The sequence below is a fragment of the Orcinus orca genome, chromosome 7, assembly GCF_937001465.1.
Source record: "Orcinus orca chromosome 7, mOrcOrc1.1, whole genome shotgun sequence".
Taxonomy (NCBI): domain Eukaryota; kingdom Metazoa; phylum Chordata; class Mammalia; order Artiodactyla; family Delphinidae; genus Orcinus; species Orcinus orca.
Window position 1 is genome coordinate 92903984 of NC_064565.1, and position 19610 is coordinate 92923593.

Genomic DNA, 19610 nt, shown 5'->3' on the forward strand with positions numbered 1-19610 from the left:
TGCCTGTATATTATGTCTGTGTTACAAAAGAAAACAAAATCACACACTTTGTGTCTAACAAAACTCACCAAAATGCTCAATATTCTGTAATAACCTAAATGGGAAAAGAATTTGAAAAAGAATAGATACGTGTATATGTATAACTGAATCACTTTCCTCTGCACCTGAAACTAACAACATTGTTAATCAACTATGCTCCAATATAAAATAAAAATTAAAAAAAAAAAAGAAATGTTTACTCTTGACCTTCCCTGAAGAGTTTATGGTATTAGCTTCTCTGTGGTTTGATGAAGAAATTATACCACCTTGTGTTTTCCTGGTTTTCATGTATTAACCCAAGATTATATACATCTTTAAAAAAGGACTGATGTCCCAATATTAAATGTTAAATAATTGGAAAGTAATATAGCAGCCTGATTTTTTCTGTCTATTTTTTAATTGAAGTATAGTTGATTTACAATGTTATGTCAGTTTCAGGTGTACAGCAAAGTGATTCAGTAATACATATCTATCTATATCTATCTGTCTATCTAGCTATCTATTCTTTTTCAGATTCTTTTCCATTATAGTTTATTACAAGATATTGAATATAGTCCCCTGAGCTATACAGTAGGTCCTTGTTGTTTATCCATTATATATAGTAGTGTGTATATGTTAATCCCAAACTCCTAATTTATGCCCCCCCAACCTTTCCCTTTTGGTAACCATAAGTTTGTTTCTATGCCTGTGAGTCTATTTCAGTTTTGTAAATATTTTCATTTGTATCATTTTTTTAGATTCCACGTATAAGTGATATCCTATGATACTTGTCTTTCTCTGTCTGACTTACTTCACTTAGTATGACAATCTCTAGGTCCATCCATGTTGCTGCAAATGGCATTATTTCATTCTTTTTTATGGCTGGATAGTATTCCATTGTGTGGGTGTGTATACATATATATATATACATATATGTATACACACACACACACACACACACATATATATATATATATATATACACACACACACACACCACATCTTCTTTATCCATTCATCTGTTCATGGACATTTAGGTTGCTTCCATGTCTTGGCTGTTGTAAATAGTAGCAGCCTGATTTTTAACCAATTTTTTCAGTCTTTCTTTGTTCTCCAGTTTCTTACTTTTCTCATTTTGTTTTCTTTTGGACAAGGTGTGTCAGCATGTTGGCATGATGGATCCAGAAGGACAGCCATTAATGTGGTTGAGGTTTTGTAAGATCTATCCAGATAGTCAGGTAAAAGCTTATTTATCTCATAGGAAAAATGCAGATAGCAAGGTAGAAGAGATTGAAGAGGAATCTTCACTTCAGAAGCTCATTGATGTAAATATTTAGAGGGGAAAATAAAGTATAGAAGTTTTAGAGAAGCCAGTTTGTACCCTTGCTACAGCAGCCTGTTATCAAATTAGATCCAATTCTAAGTCTTAGGGGAAGCTCAAAAATGGATTGTGGAAATGAACATATCTACAAAACAAAAACAGACTCACAAATATACAGAACAGACTTGTGGTTGCCAAGGGGGAGGGGGTGGGGGAGGGAAGGATTGGGAGTTTGGGATTAACAGATGCAAACTATTGTATATAGGATGGATAAACAACAAGGTGCCTACTGTATAGCCCAGGGAACTATATTCAACATCTTATGATAAACCATAATGGATAAGAATATGAAAAAGAAGATATATGTATAACTGAGTCACGTTGCTATACAGCAGAAATTAACACAACGTTGTAAATCAACTATACTTCAATAAAATTTAAAAAATGGATTGTGGATAAATGAATGAATGAATGACTTCAGTTTAGAAACTCATATTAATTTTAATGAAGTGCTGCTGTATTAATGTAGTGATAAACCATCCCATCAAACCTAGTGATAAACTAGATCCCTGAGAGATTATCAATAAACTTAAAGAAGATAATTAACTTTATAAATTAACTGGGGTTTACTACTCTGATTTCCCTTTTATGCCCTGATATGCTAACCTTATCTGCATTTCCAGGCCTTTAACTTTCCTTTCTCTCTCTTCCTCCTTTATTAGGTTTGCTCCTCCATCTCTTACTACCATCTTTTTAAAGGGATAACCCATGTCTTAATACTTTTTGTGTCTTCAGTACCTTGTACTTGAATTGATAAATAAGAGGTAATTAAATATTATAAAAATGAGGCAAATTTAAGAACATTAAGTTTGTGTTTTCTTTTGATGAAAAGGAAGGGCTTATTAAAATCTAAGGGATCCTTGTAAAATTATTAGGAATTGAAGCAAAGAACAGTGGAGAAAAAAGTAAATCATAGGACATTTTCCACTGAAATAGTTGAATTTTATCCAAAGCTTTGTTGTTTATTTACAGATCTTAGTTACTCACATCAGCAGTGTGGATGAGAAGTTTATTTGCTGAGGTTTCTAAATTGCAATGTGAAACAGTACAGTTAGGTGATTATAGAGGTTCTGAAAGATTCACCATTTATGAAAGAGAACCAGAAATGATGGTACACTCAATACATTTTGAAGGAAACTTAGGTGGGATGCCATTTTCGTCTTCTAGGACTAATATTATGAGCAATGCAAAGCAAGAATTCTTAAATATTTTCCCAATATCATAACATCCATTTAATCTCAAAAATCAGAGAAGAGATTCAAGAGCACCTTTCTGTTCACTTAAAGTTACCTTTTTGTTTCTTTATTACAATTCAGGGTTATCTCAGTTCCTTTTAAGGTTTCCTCACTTTACTGTGGAAACAGCCTGTATGGGAAGAGATGCACCTGGAGCCCTGGTCTCAGCACCTGGAGTGTAGTACTCCTTCCTCTGAGCTCTTCTGTGTCCTGAAGCCAGGAAGAATGATGCTAATAATAACAACATACACAGCAAAGTGCTTACCACCATTGGGCACTGTTTTAAACACTTCATTTACATTGATTGATCTAATCCTCCCAATAACTCTAAATGAGGAAACTGCCCAAGGTCACTCAGCTAGTAAGTGGTGGAGCTCAGATTCTAATTTCAGGGTCAATGTCCCTACCTAGTGAGCTCACAGTAAATAATGTGAGCTCTTATAATAAAAAGCTTACATCCCGCACTTATAATAAAAGCCAACATCCCTGATAGTCCAGAGGAGACCCTGTCACTCATGCCTGCACCCCTTTATGCTCTCTGCCTTAGCCTCGTTGTTTCCCTTTCGGTTCCTTGAACTTGTCCATGTCTGCCCCTCTCAAGACTATTCTTCATTTTGCCCTGTACCCCTGGAAGGCTGGGATATGCTTCCTTCTACTCCTCACTTTAAATGTCACTTCTTCATTGTGGCTTCCTTGTTGCCCCCAATCAAAATTAGGTCACCTATTATAATCTGCAGAGCACGGTGAGGTTTTTATTTCTCAAGATCATCATCAAGTATAATGCTTCTGATTGTTTGTTGAATGTCCATCTTGCCCACTAAACTGAAAGGCTTTTGTGAACAAGAACCATATTTTTCTCAACTTCTATATTCTAATGCCTTGTAATTTTCCTGGCACAGAGTGGACACTCAATAAACACTTGCTGAAAAAATAAAACATGCATACAAAGTAAATATTCTGGGACACGGTAAGAGGGAAGAAGTAAAATAAGAGCAGAAAGCCAGTATAATTACAGAACTTTTGAGTCCATTTTACCAACCTTTTTATTTTCTAGAGAAGAAAACTAAAGCCCACACAGATAAAGGTCACACAGCCAGTGTAACAAAACAAAGACTATAACCTGCATTTTTGGACCATGTTCTTTTCACTTAACATTCCAAAGCATGTCAAAATTTTTTCTTGAAGTTATGGGAAAATAATCTTTTCAATTTTATGGCTACATTGATAATTTTTTATATGTTAACTTTAGAATAAAAGGTTTGTTTGTTTTTTAGTCTTGCATTTCGTAGTATGGATGAGCGTTCATAGGTTCTAACTTGAAGAAATCATATCAAGAGAATTGAATTTCAGAGATAATCACAGACTTTAGTACAAATTTGGAAGGAACAACTTGATTTTGGAATCATAGAATCTAAAATTGTAGCACGATGGTTTTCTGTGTTTTGTTCATATGTGGTAAAATTATGTTTAAGAGAATTAGGGTAATTTGAAACATTAATTTTTGTTCTGAAAATAAATGTCTCTAAATATAATTAATTATTCACCCTCAACATCTTGCTGTTGATTTGAAGATGATTTTAAGTTCTATATAGCATTAAAATATGAAAGGAATGGGCTTCCCTCGTGGTACAGCGGTTAAGAATCTGCCTGCCTAGGGGACACGGGTTTGATCCCTGGTCCGTGAAGATCACAGATGCCGTGGAGCAACTAAGCCCGTGCACCACAACTACTGAGCCCGCGTGCCACAACTACTGAAGCCCGCATACCTAGAGCCCGTGCTCTGCAACAAGAGAAGCCACCACAATGAGAAGCCTGCACACCACAGCGGAAGAGTAGCCCCTGCTCACCGCAACTAGAGAAAGCCTGTGGCAGCAATGAAGACCCAACGTATCCAAAAATAAATAAATTTATTAAAAAAATATGAAAGGAATATTTCCTAATTGACAACGGGACATGAAGCATTGTTTTGGTCCTGGGCCTCCCAGAGCAGCATTAGGAGGAACAGTGTGCTTGGCCCACAGAGCAGGAGAAGCCACAGGCAGGGCAGAATGGATTAGAAGTGGTGAAGGTGAAGTTGGCAGAGGTGATAAATCCCGACCAAGCGGGACACTGCCCCCTGACACCCGAGAACCTACGTTTTCACTGGTGTCAACCAGAAGAGACTATAATAGCTGAAGAGAAATAAAACCACAGACATAAAAATACAGATTGTAAAATTGAGCAGATTTGCTCCTGAGCATTTACAAGATGGTCTTTGAAGAGGCCAGTAATACGGGGTGGAGAGAGCTTTGGTCTTAGTAGAAATCTGAGATCTTGGAATTACAGGTTAGGGAAAAGAAAAACAGAAACTCTGTGGTATTTGTCTTTACTTGTTTCCTTCATCCTGTATTAGTCGCCTTCATCCCTCCATCCTTTCATTTATCATCCTCTGATGTGGGATCAAATGGTCTTTCTAGTCCCTGCTCAATTTCATTTTTACCAAAGTGTCTTTTCTTTTGTCCCTTGACAGAGTTAAATCTCTTTCTGTTTATCATTTGATGAATAAATATTTTGGAGTGCATTTTTTGCTTCATGTTTTATCTCAAAACGTTTTCTTCATTAACCCTCAAACAACTTTGAGATTGGTATTTTCATTATTCTTGGTTTGAGTCCAAGAGCAGTTATGCAACTAGCTTAGGTATATACATTTAGAAAGTGCTGTAATCGGAGTCAGGTTCAGGCAGCGTAGTTCCAGAGCCCGTAGTTTTCCCTGTTTGTGGTAATTCAATTTAAGCTCTGCCAGTGTTTGTCAGGGTGAGAGCACATACCCTGGTGCATACGTGCAAGGTTATTAAGTAAAATCAATTAACATTGAGAATATTGGTCCCTCTCCAACCCTCCAACACATCTTGGAGGTCTCATTTTGATACTGGTCTTTAACACTTTTCTAATGTGTGTGGTGTCTTCCTTTGGGGGATGGAGGTGGGGGACAGGCAACCCAGTCTAGGTAAAATTTCATATGACTTGTTTCCATTGTATTTTTACAGTTGCCTCTTGCTTGTAGCGGCTTCTATTGGTTTTCCACTGATGGTAATGATATGAAATTTAAATTTTAATAATTTAATAAAAGTGGATTGCTTGAAGAAGGGTATTAAGTAAATAATAGTAGATGAATAATATTGATATGGCCAAAATCATGGTGGTGACACCCTAAGCCACTTGGAAAACGCTGAACTAGATCAGTTCCTTTGACAATGAAATTTGGAGTTACTGAAAAAGGCCTGACCAGTGTAACCAGTGAGTGTCCACATGGTTGTGGGAGGTCAGACATGTGTCATGTGTTCAGGAACGTTAAGGGTGTAAATGGACAGGTCATGTTTTCTGTGGCTGGAAGGATGGGTGCATCTGTGGAAAATGCAAGAGATCAGACTGGAAGTGGATGGGGGTTGAATCATGATTGGACTCGTATTCTGTGCTATAAGGACATTGGAATTTTCCTTAAAATTATAAGACGTTGAAAGATTTTAAGCAGGGTAGTGATCTGATTATATTTGGGTTTTGGCCTTATGGGGATGGTGCCCCAGGCACAAGATGCTCCTAACCCTGGAGATGCTGCAGAGAAAATCTGTTCACCGCAAGCTCCCAAGATGAAGAAGGATAGGCTGAGTCAAGCAAACTCGGTATTCTTCCCACATTCACTCATCGAATACTTCAACCCGTCCTCTCCAGGGATGGAGACAGTATGGGGGACTGAGGAGCACAGACATGCACATCAGTTGAGCTGCCTTCCCTGGAAGGAAAAATCAGGAACGGGGATTAAATGAACTAGTCTGGAGGTATGGCAATCTATCTAAGAGAGCTATTGGATATTCACTTTTTAAAAGAAATTTATTTATTTATTTTTGGCTGCATTGGGTCTTCATTGCTGCACGCGGGCTTTCTCTAGTTGCAGTGAGCAGGGGCTGCTCTTTGTTGCGGTGTGCAGGCTTCTCATTGCGGTGGCTTCTCGTTGTGGAGCACAGGCTATAGCGCGCAGGCTTCAGTGGTTGTGACACGTGGGCTCAGTAGTTGTGGCTCGCGGGCTGTAGAGCGCAGGTTCAGTAGTTGTGGCGCACGGGCTTAGTTGCTCCACGACACGTGGGATCTTCCCAGACCAGGGCTCGAACCCATGTCCCCTGCATTGGCAGGCGGATTCTTAACCACTGCACCACCAGGGAAGTCCTGGCTATTCACTTTTAAGTACGTAATTCTATCTGACTGACTCTGACATCAATTATGATATTTTAAAGGTCCTCAGATTTCTATATGAGAGGTCATTTTCTTGATGCAGGCTTCCAAAGAAAGATACAGGAATTAAAGAGTTGCATTAAAATTGGAACAACCAGGACTTCCCTGTGGTCCAGTGGTTAAGACTTTGCTCTCCCAGTGCACAGGGCCCAGGTTCGATCCCTGATGAGGGCAGTAGATCCCGTATGCCACACCTGAAAGATCCCGCATGCTGCAGCTAAAGACCCCGCACGCCACAACAAAGATCCCACGTGCCACAACTAAGACCCAGCACAGCCAAATAAATAAATATTTAAATTTGGAACAACCATAAACAGTGTTAAACTAAGGTGAGCAACAAAGGGACATCAGTGCTTCGGCAGTTGGTGACCATGAGCAGGGTGACAGCAATCCATGTTTTTTTCTTCTTTTGATAGGAGTCAAGCCCATATCTTCAATTCATATAAATCCATTCCTTTGGAGAGACCACAAACTCCCAAAATATTTCTCTATACAATGTGTTGCTTCATCTTAGCTGAACTAAAATGCAAATGTGCAGTAAGAACTATTTTTTTAAAGGTGCCAAGAAAAGGTAAATATCATCAATAAAAATGTAAATGTATTACTAATTTAATTACTAATTTTAATGTATTACTATTTAATAATATATCTTTTATACTTGGAGGGTCGAAATTTCTTCCAGAGTTACTTTTCTTATGGTACATACATCTAAGCAATGTTTATACAGTGGGAGTGGTAAAATAGAAAATCCAAGATTCAGTCTTAAATCAACCCAAAGCTTTTATTTATTAAAGACACTGAAATTGGAAATCAGGGCCAGTCACTCATGGAGACGTTAGAATTCATGTACTTGTTTTTCTATAGGCAGTAGTTCATTTTCTGGTAACTCCTCAAAAGTAAGCCATAGAATCAAAAAATGTCCATGTTGGCAAGCATTCGGGGGGGGCTCTTGCCTGATGTTGATCTGGCAACACTATTGCAGAGATTTTTGAGCTTTAAATAACCCTACAGAGAACTTATAACTGTGAGAGTTTATAGTTTGCTTTATATATGTTGATGGATTTTAGGAAAATACAGGGCAATAGTCTGTCCCTCCTTCCCTCTCCCCTCCCCTCCTTTCCTCCCTCCCTTCCTTCCTACCTTTCTCTTTCTTTTCCTTCCTTCCCTCCCTCCCTCCCCTTCCCTTTTTCTTTCCCTTCTTTCCTTCCTTCCTTTCTTCTCCTCTTTCTTTCTTTCTTTTTTTCTTTCTTTCTTTCTTTCTTCCTTGTTATTGGTATATTTGCTTGTTTTTAGATGTCTACCATGGCTTACAGCACCACTGTGTACCCAAGCTAAGGACTAATGTCTGTGGTCAACAAGTAGTTTGTGGTGTTTGTCATGGGCTTGCTCATTCTATGAATAACGATCTAATTTGAATGACTAACTAAGTAGTGGCCCCTGAGGAGACTGCATGCTACTCAGAGTGCATTAAATGGAGAGCTCCAGACTTTCGATTTTTTTCTTATATATGTTTTGTTCCATGTACCTGTCGAAGGATATCTCAGGGAATTCTGGCAGATGGAATAAGATGGTACTTCTAATAAATTCCTTTAAGAAGAATTCTAAAGCGATATGTTTAAAAAATCATATCCAGTGCATTTTATAAAATATGAAAAGAAGGGGACAAACAGAACATAAGCTTCTCAGCTGCTGTTGAGTCAGTGATTCATTTCCGCCCAGTTGTTATTCAAGGAGGCTCGATCATGAAGCACAAGAAGGGAGCATGAGAGGGATGACTGGTAAGGGAGAAGTTTTAAGTAAAATGGATAAAATTTAATGTCTGATCTTTGATGGAATTACAAATACTATTTTTTTTTTTTTACCCAGAGGAAAATCTCTGCTCCATAATCTCTTTCCTCTTCTAAATCAGTCAACTATAGAAGCTTGAGTGAAATTAAAGCCCTAGCATTTATCCCTAAGTTATAAATTGAATTCCAACGGATAAGAAGTGAACTACATATTTTGCCTTCATATGTATTATACAGATAATCAAATTATAGTAGCTGATATAGATTAAGGAGTTTATTATCTATCACTTAAATGTTCAACATTTAGAATTGATACACATATAAACAAAGCAAAACTGTTTCTCATGTTCATGATATTGAAACAGAAACCAATATATGGGGTGAGATGTGATGTATTCAGAGAATCTCTGAGGGCAGCTAATACATAGCATCCCTCTTTGCTGCTCAGATTCTAAATAAGTCGAGATATAAAACAAAGGAGGAGAGAGAGAAACAAAGTAAAACCCTTATAGCTGTTAGAGTCTGGGTTGGAAGTTGTGATCTTCGGTCTGTTAGCCAAGTGGGCCAGTTGAAGAACCCCATAATTAGGCGGGATCTGCCCACCCAGGCACATATTGCTGAGGGGCAGGCTCCTAAGCCTGGAGATGCTGCAGAGAAAGTCTGCTCACTGCAAGCTCCCAAAGAAAAGAAGGATGGGCTGAGTTAAGCAAACTCAGTATTTGTCCCATTTTCACTCATCAAATACTTCAATCCATCTTCTCCAGGGTTGGAGACAGTAAGAGGGAGTAGGGAGAACAGAAGTGCACATCAGTTGACCTACCTTCCCTGGGAGGAAATATCAGGAAAGGGGAGATAGCAAATCTTCCCCCATCGTGTATCCAAAGGCATTGATGAAATTTTTAAGTGTAAATAGATAGTTTTAAATATATTTTATAACAGTGGAATTTCTTGTACATAAATTTTGACTTCTTTCTCTACTTATGTCTTTTGTGATAGACACCTAGAAGTAAAAATTCTACATTGAAGGGGGATATGCTGATTTACCTCAATATAAGTAGGGTTTAGAGAGTGCACATTTCATTCTCTCATTTATTCATTCACTCATTTAACAAATCTTGATTAAAAACCAAGAACATGGCAGGTGCTGTGTGAGGCAGTGGGGATGAGATGGGGGGAACAGGCATCAATTTCTCCTTAAACTTAAGCATAGTGGGTGAGACAGACATTGAAATGTGATGAGTGCTGTGGTGGGGCTGGGGTGTGGGGAATAGCTTTTGAGAAGTGACATTCAGCTTAAAGCCTGAGAATGAGCTGTCCTAGTAAGGGTGAGAGAGTGGAGGGAGTAGGGAGAATGATCCAGGCAAAGCTGATTCTAGGAGCAGTCTCTGAGATGGCCTGAGGAGCCAGAGGTTTCATGGCTGAAATTTTGACTTTGAAATTCATCTGTGGTTCACTTTGAATAAATCTTTAAAAATTTAATTGACAGAGACTCTAATGTTTATATTTGCATTATTTTAAAACCATCCTTGCATAAAATTTATTCTATGTGCTACTGGCTTATTAAAACCACCCTTGCATAAAATTTATTCTATGTGCTACTGGCTTATTAACAGCTTTAAGCAAAATTTTTCCTCCAAGAAGATTACTTGAGATATGCAAGGACTCTCTAAATGATTTTTTTTCTCTTTGAATGATATTTCACTTAAAAATTTTTTAAAAATCTCACGAGAATGTGTTGTTCTTTTTCATTCCATTTCCCCATATATAGAGTCATTTTTCCTCCTGCAGACTTGGATCTTTCTTTAGAGCAGGATTTTTTCTTTTATGTCTTCATTGATTTGTTCTATTTATCACTTCCTTCAGAAAGAGAAATAATCTTCATAATGACTCTGAATTCCATGCTCTCCATGTAAGCATCTATCCCTCATCACAGAGGTCTTTGTTCTTCATCCCTTCATTTGGGAAGATTCTTCGAGTGTCTTCTAAATTGCTAAATCCACTTTCCTACTCTGTTAGACCTAATGTTTAGGTTTCTAATACTGACTTTAAAACTGGGTTATAAGTTAGATTCTTTACAATCTTTTCTTAACCCATCCTGCTCTTTAAAAACTTTCTGTCTCCATCTCAATCTGCTATTAACTCTATTTTATGGGCAGTTTGGTGCAGTGGTTAAGAGTCCATGCTATGCATCCAGGCTGCATGGGACTAATTAGGGCTCTGCCGCTTGCTGGCTGTGTGATCATGCATAATTTGTGTAAGCTGTGACTCAGATTCCTCATTTGTATAATGGGGGCAATACGCCTATCTCATAGAGCTGCTGTGAAGACTAAGTGTCAATTCACCTAAAACACTTAGAATAGTAAGTAAGTAGTAAATAGCTTAGTTTCTAGTTAACCTATATTCTATACTTTCCTAAATTATTTATAATAATTTTTTGGAAATTCATTCAACTGTTACTGCGTGTATCAATATGTGTGTGTGCATGTGTGTGTGTGTATGTGTGTATTTTGTTTACCTATCTTTTAAGGCAGCAAGTTCTATTTTTCTTAATTCTTAATTCTTTCCATAATCCACTTTGCTGTCCTTTGAGTTACAAAACCTATGGACTAATTGGTTTGTGTCTTCTTTAATAAGTTTCTGGGAGTTTGCAGTATTTACTTAGTATGGTCTACTGACTTGAGTACAGAGTCCCTGGTCATGGGCATTTTAATATGGACGGAGTTTAAGGTTGGCCCATCTGAAGCCATTTGTAATTCTTTATTTTTTCCAGGAATAAGGAATGGCAAATGACAATACCCAGCTAACATTGCTTCCACAGCGCTGCCAGCTTCAGCTCCTAGCACTTGGTCCTTCACACAGTAGTTACACAGCATCACTCCCCACTATTTTCACTCCCAGCTGCATTTGTATTGCCAGGGAGTATAGTCTTAGGGAGAGAGGAATTAATGAAGCATGAAATAAGTTTGGCCATATAGAAAGTAGCACTCATGTGATAGACAAGTAGTAGTTTCTCACCTTCTTATTGAAAAAGATTATGTGGACATCAATCAGGTGTTGTAGTGGGTGAGGATGAATGAAAATCCTCAACTCTCATGTTTTTATCCTCCTGAAACGAAAGTATAAGATAGTGGTTAAGAGTGACATCAGCATCATGGCAGTGTGTGGCACTCTCTTTGCCTTTCCCCTTCAATCTACAACCAGTAAAAACATCCATAACTCAACAAAGGTGCCCTTTCCCCTTCGATCTACAACCAGTAAAAACATCCATAACTCAACAAAGGTGCCTTTGCTCAACACAGCAGGACATCAGAGAATCCCACACATCTAAAGGTGGGTGGGCTGAAACACATGGAAGAGGCAGAACCGGGCAGAACAGCAGAGGTGGTGCCTATGATCCTGGACCCTCAACCATGGTAACTGAGTCTGCAGCCCCAGAGAACCTGGTAATATCAGGGGAAGCAGAACATATGACTCCAGCCCTCCAGCCAAAGTGGTGCCCCTGGCCAAAGAGATCCAGGCAACAGTGACAGTGGGCCTATGACCCTGTCCTTCCAGTTATAGAGATGCCTATTACTCTGGCTCCCCCTGCCTGCCCCTATCCACAGTGGCAGTGCCTATGAGCCTGACAACCCTGGACATGGTAAGGACACCTGGGACCCTGGCTACCTACCCTCCCCACCCTGCCGGGGGTAGTGGAGCATGAGCCCATGGACATAGCAGAAGTACCCACCAACCCAATGTCCCAGGTAGTGATGCCAGTAGCAGCAATGCATTAATGACCCCAGAGGCACAAGCAGCGACAACCAGGGCAATGGATGACACCTCTGACAGAGGTGGTGGAGAGTGGAAAATGCTGATGCTCAAATATAACCAGAAGCAGCTCAGATAAGTGACCAAAAATTTGTGCTATATCACCCCTACTGGAAAACAAGAGAGGCCTCTAGTTACTAATCTGTTGAATCTTTTGAATCAAGTTTTTTTTTTTAAAAAGCTTTACCTAAAGAAGAAAGGTGTCCTCTACTTCAAATATGCTGGTAGAAGAACAACTCATCAAGCTCAATGAAGAACCATGGTAACACTGTATCATAAAAAGAAAGTGACAGTTCTCCAAAAACCAAACTTAGAGCCACAGAATATTGCAATCTTACTGATAGAGAATTCAAAGTAGCTGTCATAAAGAAACTCAGTGAACTAAAGGAAAATACAGGAAGGCAGTTCGATAAGCTCAGGAATAAAATTGATGAACAGAAGGAATATTTTTCCAAAGAGACTGAAACTCTAAGAAAGAACCAAAGAGAAACTCTGGACCTGAAGGACTTGATAAATGAGATGAAGAAAGCACTGGAAATAGAGCAGATGATATGGAAGAGAGACTAGTGAGCTTGAAGATAGGAATCTAGAAATGATATGGACAGAAGGAAGAGAGAATTAAAATCTTTAAAAAAGAAGACATTCTTTGAGAACTATTTGACTCTATTAGGAAGAGCAGCATTATGTTAATGGGTATCCCAGAAGGAGAAGAGTGGAAGAAGGGAGGAGAAAGTTTATTTAAAGAAATAAGAGCAGAGAATTTTCCAAACCTGAGGAAGGAACTGGATATAGAAGTCCATGAAGCTGGGAGAACAACTAATTACTTCAGTGTGAAAAAACCTTCTCCACAACACATTATATTAAAGCTGTCAAAATAAATGACAAAGAATTTTAAAGGCAGCCAGAGGAAAAGACTGGCAACCTACAAAGGAACCCCAGTTAGGCTATCAGCAGATTTCTCAGCAGAAACTCTACAAGCCAAGAGAGAGTGGAATGATGTACTCAAAATATTGAAAGATAAAAACTATCAGCCAGAAATACTCTTTCTGGCAAAGTTATCATTTAGATATGAAGGAGAAATAAAATTTCTCAGATAAACAAAAGCTGAGGGAGTGCATTTGTATCAGATTTGCCTCATAAAAAATGTTGAAAGGAGCTGTTCTTCCTAAACGAAAAGGTAAAAGTGTGCAAAACTTTGAGTAAGGTGATCAGTAGAATCAGAAAATTGCAACTCTATGTCAGAATAACGCAGAGGTTAAAGGGGAAAAAAGCAGTAAAAACAACTATAGCTATTGCAAGTTGGTCACAAACTCACAACATATAAAGGGATAATTTGAGATGACAGAAACATAAAAATGGAAGAGGAAAGTACAGAAGTCATGTAGTCAAATGACGATAAGATGCTATCGGCAGAAAAAGAACAATTTTATCTATGAGAATTTTAAACAAACATTATGGTAACCAGAAAGCATAAATCTAGAGCAGAGACATGAAACATAAAAAACAGGAAACTGAGAAAATATCATAGAAAACCATCAAACTAAAATGGCAGTCAGAAACACAAGGAAAAAGAAATAATGGAGATACAGAGCAACTAGAAAATAAAAGATAAAATGGCAGTGCTAAGTCCTCATTTATCAATAATCACTCAAAATGAAAATGGATTCAGTTCACCAATCAAAAGACACAAAGTGGCCGGATGGATTAAAAAAACATGACCCAATGAAATGCTGTCTCCAGGAGACTTATGTCAGCTTTAAAGACAAACATAAACTCTAGTGAAGGGATGGAAGATGATACTCCAAGTAAATGGCAGCCAAGCGAAAGTGGATGTAGCCATACTCATAACAGACAAAATAGATTTCCAGCCAAAAGAGGTAACAAAAGACAAAGATGGACATTATATAATGATAAAGGGGACAACACCAACATGCACCTAACATATGATCACCAAAATATATAAAGAAATTAACAGACCAAAAGGAAAAAAGTGACAGCAACACAGTGATAGTTGGGGACTTTAACACCCCACTTACATCAATGGATAGATCATCCAGACAGAAACTTAACAAGCAAACAGCAGCTGTAAAACATTAGACCAGGTAGACTTAGTAGATTTATACAGAACATTCCACCCAAATGTAGCAGAATACACATTCTTCTCAAGTGCACATGGAACACTTTCAAGGACAGACCAAAAGTTGGGACCCAAACCAGTCTCAATAAATTTAAGAAGATTGAAAAAAATAACAGCATCTTTTCTGATGAAACTAGAAATCAACTACAAGAAGAAAGCTGGAAAAATCTTAAATATGTGGAGACTAAACAGCATGCAACTGAACAAATATTGAGTCAAAGAAGAAATCAAAGTAGAAATTTAAAAATACCTTAAGACAAATGAAAGTGAAAATACAACATGCCAAAATCCATGAGATGCAGCAAAAGAGGTACAAAGAGGGACGTTTATAGCAATACAGGCCTACCTCAAGAAAGAAGAAAAATCTCATATAAACAATCTAACTTTACACCTAAAAGAACTAGAAAAGAAAAACAAATGAAGCCCAAATTCAGCTGAAGGAAGGAGATACTAAACATTAGAGTGGAAAGAAATGAATAGAAACTAAAAAGGTAACAGAAGAGATTAATGAACCTAAGAGTTGTTTCTTTGAAAATGTTTAAAAAAATTAACAAATCTTTAGCTAGATTCACTTAGAAAAAGAGAGAAGGCTCTGATAAATAAAATCACAAATGAAAGAGAAGAAATAATAATGGATATCACAGAAATGCAAAGGATTAAAATAGAATATTATGAACAGGTATATGCCAACAAATTGGACAATATAGAATAAATGGACAAATTTTTAGAATTATACAACCTTCCAAGGCTGAATCATGAATAAATAGAAAAATTGTAATAGACTGATCACTATTAAGGATATTGGAACAGTAATCAAAACCTCCCCAAAATCAAAAGTCCAGAACCAGACGGTTTCACAGGTGAAATCTAGCGAACACTCAGAAGATTTATTACCTATCCTTCTCAAGCTCTTCCAAAATATTGAAGAGGAGAGAATGCTTTCTAACTCATTTTATGAGGACAACATTACCCTGACACCAAGGACAACACACAAAAACAAAACTTATACGCCAATATCTTTGATGAACCTAGATGCAAAAATCCTCAACAAAGTATTAGCAAGCTGAATGCAATAGTACATTAAGATTATCATATCTTATAATCAAGCGAGATTTATTCCAGGGATTCAAGGATGATTCGATGGCTGCAAATCAGTCATGATACACCACATTAACAAAATAAAAGATAAAAATCATATGATCATCTCAGTAGATGCAGAAAAAGCAACTGATAAGATTCAACACCCATTTATGATAAAAATTCTCAATAAAATAAGTATAAAAGGAACATACCTCAACATAATAAAGACCATATATGACAATATCATAATCCCAGCTAACACATTCAACAGGGAAGAACTGGAAGCTATCTAAGATCAGGAACAAGACAAAGATGCTCACTCTTACCACTTTTATTCAACATAGTATTGGAAGTCCTAGTCAGAGGAATTAGGCAAGAAAAAGAAATAAAAGGCATCCAAATTAAAAAGGAAGAAGTCAAACTGATGCTACTTGCAGATGACATGATTTTATATATAAAAACCCATGAAGACTCCACAAAAAACCCTGTTAGAACTAATAAACAAATTCAGTACAGTTGCAGGATACAAATCAACATACAAAAATCTGTTGCATTTCTATACACTAACAATGGACTAGCAGAAAGAGAAATTAAGAAAACAATCCCATTTACAATTGCAACAAAAAAGAATAAAATACCTAGGAATAAATTTAACCAAGGAGGTGAAAAACATGTACACTGAAAACTATAAGACAGCCTGAAAGAAACTGAAGGCTATGCAAAGAAATGGAAAGATGTTCTATGCTCATGGATTGGAAGAAGTAACATTGTTAAAATGTCTACATTACCTAAAGCAATATACATATTCAGTGCAATACCCATCAAAATCCCAAGGACATTGTTCAAAGAACTAGAATATAAAAATCCAAATATTTGTATAGAGCAACAAAAGACCCCTGAATAGCCAAAGAAATCCCAAGAGAAAAGAACAAATCTGGTGATGTCACACTCCCTGATTTCAAACTGTATTACAAAGCTATAGTAATCAAAACAGCATGGTATTGGCAGAAAAAGAGTCACACAGATAAATGGAACAGAATTGAGAGACCAGAAATAAAACCACACATATATGGACAATTAATTTAAAACAAAGGGGCAAAGAATATACAATGGAGAAAGGATGGTCCCTTCAATAAATGGTGTTGGGCAAACTGAACAGCCACATGCCAAAGAATGAAAGTGGACCACTATCTCACACAACACACAAAAATCAACTCGAAATGGATTAGACTTAAATGTAAGACCTGAAACCACAAACTCCTAGAAGAAAACATATGCAACATACTCTTTGGCATTGGTCTTAGTAATATCTTTCTGAATATGTGTCCTCAGGCAAGGGAAACAAAAGCAAAAATAAACAAATGGGACTACAGCAAACTAAAAAGCTTCTGTATAGCAAAGGAAACTATCAACAATAAAAAAGACAACCTACCAAATGGGAGAAGATATTTGCAAATCTTGTACCCAATAATGGGATTAATATCCACAATATATAAAGAACTTGCACAACTCAACAACAGAAGTTGGGTAGAGGAGCTGAATAGACATACAGATGGCAAACGAGCACACAAAAAGATGTTGAATATCACTAATTATTTGGTAAATGCAAATTAAAACCACAATGAGAGGGCTTCCCTGGTGGCGCAGTGGTTGAGAGTCTGCCTGCCGATGCAGGGGACACGGGTTTGTGCCCTGGTCCGGGAAGATCCCACATGCCGCGGAGCGGCTGGGCCCGTGAGCCATGGCCGCTGAGCCTGCACGTCCGGAGCCTGTGCTCCACAACGGGGGAGGCCACAACAATGAGAGGCCCGCGTACAGCAAAAAAAAAAAAAAAAAAAAACCACAATGAGATATCATTCCATGCCCATTGGAATGGCTATTATCAAGAAAAATGAGAAATAACGGGTGTTGGAGAGGATGTGGAGAAAAGAGAACTCTACATATTGTTGGTGGGAATGTGAATTGGTGTAGCTATTATGGAAAACAATATAGAGATTCCTCAGAAAATTAAGAACAGAACTACCATATGACCTAGCTATTCCACTTCTAGGTATTTATATGAAGAATACAAAGACACTAATTCGAAGTATATGCACCCCTATATTCATCACAGCACTTTTTACAATAGCCAAGATATGGAGATAACCTAAGTGCCTCATCACAGCACTTTTTGCAATAGCCAAGATATGGAGATAACCTAAGTGCCCATTGAATGGGTATAGAAGATATGATATCCATATCTATATCTGTATCTATATATCTATATCTGTATCTATCTATCTATCTATCTATCTATCTATCTATCTATCTATCTATCTATCTATTCAGACACAATGAAATACTACTCAGCCATAAAAAGAAGAAATCTTGCCATTTGTGACAACACTGATGGACCTTGAGGGTATTATGCTAACTGAAATAAATCAGAAAGACAAATATTGTATGATTTCACTTACATGTGGAATATAAAAACAAAAACAGTATCTCCCCAAAACAAAATAAATGAACAAACCAAATAAAAACAAACACCTAGATATAGAGAACACAGTAGTGTTTACCAGAAGGGAAAGGTGTGGGGAGGACGAAATGGGTAAAGGGGATGGATAGAAACTACCTTTTGGTAGTGAGCACGCTGTAGTATATACAGAAGTCTAAATGTTGTACACATGAAACATACAATGTTATAAACTAATGTTACCTCAATAAATAAAAAGTTAAATTTAATTAAAAAATAAAGGTAGTGGTTAAGAATTCACAATACAGACTCACATAGGCCTGGTTCAAATTCCAGCTGATAGCTGGGTAGTCTAGGTCAAATCAATTAATCTCTTTGAGCTAGAGTTTCTTCATTCATAATGAATAGGCATAATAAAAATTCCTGTATCATATTTATGTGAGCATTTACACTAGGCAGTGTTCAATAACTAGTAGCTCTTATTAACCTGAAAACATCCTTCTTCCACAATTTCACAGCACAGCTCTGTCCTTCCCCTAGGGTATGGGGCTCAAGACCCAGCCCCCAGTTCTTTTTTTTTTTTTAGTCTTTATTGGAGTATAATTGCTTTATATTTTTGTGTTAGTTTCTGCTGTTTAATAAACTGAATCAGCTATATATATATATACATATATCCCCATATCCCCTCTCTCTTGCGTCTCCTTCCCACCCTCCCTATCTACCCCTCTAGGTGGTTACAAAGCACCGAGCTGATCTCCCTGTGCTATGCGGCTGCTTCCCACTAGCTATCTGTTTTACATCTGGTAGTGTATATATGTCAGTGCCACTCTCTCACTTCGTCCCAGCTTACCCTTCCCCCTCCCCATGTCCTCAAGTCCATTCTCTATGTCTGCGTCTTTATTCCTGTCCTGCCTCTATGTTCGTCAGAACCATTTTCTTTTTTTCTTTTTAGATTCCACATATATGTGTTAGCATACGGTATTTGTGTTTCCCTTTCTGACTTACTTCACTCTGTATGACAGTCTCTAGGTCCATCCACCTCGCTACAAACAACTCAATTTCGTTTCTTTTTATGGCTGAGTTATATTCCATTATATATATGTGCCACATCTTCTTTATCCATTCATCTGTTGATGGACACTTAGGTTGCTTCCATGTGCTGGCTATTGTAAATAGTGCTGCAATGAACATTGTGGTACATGACTCTTTTTGAATTATGGTTTTCTCAGGGTATATGCCCAATAGTGGGATTGCTGGGTCATATGGTAGTTCTATTTTTAGTTTTTTAAGTAACCTCCATACTGTTCTCCATAGTGGCTGTATCAATTTACATTCCTACCAACAGTGCAAGAGGGTTCCCTTTTCTCCACACCCTCTCCAGCATTTATTGTTTGTAGATTTTGTGATGATGGCCATTCCGACTGGTGTGAGATGATATCTC

At 37.6% G+C, this 19610-nt stretch overlaps 1 protein-coding gene across 1 annotated transcript in view; it reads left to right on the plus strand.

The window, feature by feature from the left end:
• Positions 1-19610, plus strand: part of PTH2R (parathyroid hormone 2 receptor) — a 107913-nt gene that overhangs the window by 79001 nt on the left and 9302 nt on the right. The window lies entirely within an intron of this gene.